Source organism: Chrysochloris asiatica, unplaced genomic scaffold, assembly GCF_000296735.1.
Source record: "Chrysochloris asiatica unplaced genomic scaffold, ChrAsi1.0 scaffold00289, whole genome shotgun sequence".
In the NCBI taxonomy this organism is placed as follows: Eukaryota; Metazoa; Chordata; class Mammalia; order Afrosoricida; family Chrysochloridae; genus Chrysochloris; species Chrysochloris asiatica.
Window position 1 is genome coordinate 2912314 of NW_006408807.1, and position 1125 is coordinate 2913438.

Consider the following 1125-nt stretch of genomic DNA (forward strand, 5'->3'; position numbering starts at 1 on the left):
TTAGTCAGGCATAACAGGAGAAATATAACATAAGGTCATTATGTAAAACTTAAGAAAATATTTTCATACTAAAATTCTTTGAGGTTTACCAGGGGAAGGAGGTAGGGACAGTAAGTCACAGGTTAGAGGATAGATATATGATGGCTTGGTTGATAGAAAGAACAATAAAAAGGAGGGGCAAGCAATGTACAGTAAGGAGTAAGGGGAAGGGATTGATGAACAGGAATCATAGGGGAATACCTAAGTAGGTTTGCATGGGTGCAAAGGTATAAATGGGATAGAGGTAGATTGTGGCCTTTGCACAGGCTTGATTTATTAGTCGTATGTGTACAATTAAAAAAAAAAGCGAGGAGGGAGATAGAAGTAAATACTGTTAGCTGTTGGTACATGGGGGGGGGGGATTGTAAGCACTGCAATGATTTAGTGATTGTAAAACTGATGATTTGCTCTGTAAACCTTCACTCAGTTTACAACAAAAGATTTTTTTTAATTGTAAAATTTCCTTGAATCAAAAGACTAAAAACACAATGCATCTAAGCCTATGAGACAGCAAAAAAGCGGTGTTCAGAGGGCAACTTATAACAAAAATTGAACACATCAATAAAGAGAAACCAAAATCAACACCTTAGTCCCAAATCTCCAACAACAGTAGCAAAATAACCCTCCAGTCAACAGAAAAAAGAATAAAGAATAGCGCAGAGGGACCCTACACAGAGAAACAACAACACCAGAGATAGAGACACAGATGGGGACATGGAGAGAGGGAGAAGCTGAGGGCTCCAGATTCATGGAAAGGCAGGGACTGAGAGCTGGAATCCAGGAGGCAGACTTGCAGAATATGCCCTGTTTAAATTATTTTATATGCCTGAGTGTTAGAAGAAAAAAAAAAGAGAGAGAGAGAGAGACAGCTAAATGAATAGAGAGAAATACTGTTAACTGATGGTACATGGAGGACATTATAATCATTGTAATGAAACAAATGTTGTTTATTGGTCCAGTGGTAAGGATTTTTGTTTTCTTTCATTGAGATGCAATCCATACCAAAGGCTGTGTTCCTTGATCTTCATCAGTAAATGTTTCAAGTCCTCTTCACTTTCAGCAAGCAAGGTTGTATCATCTGCATAT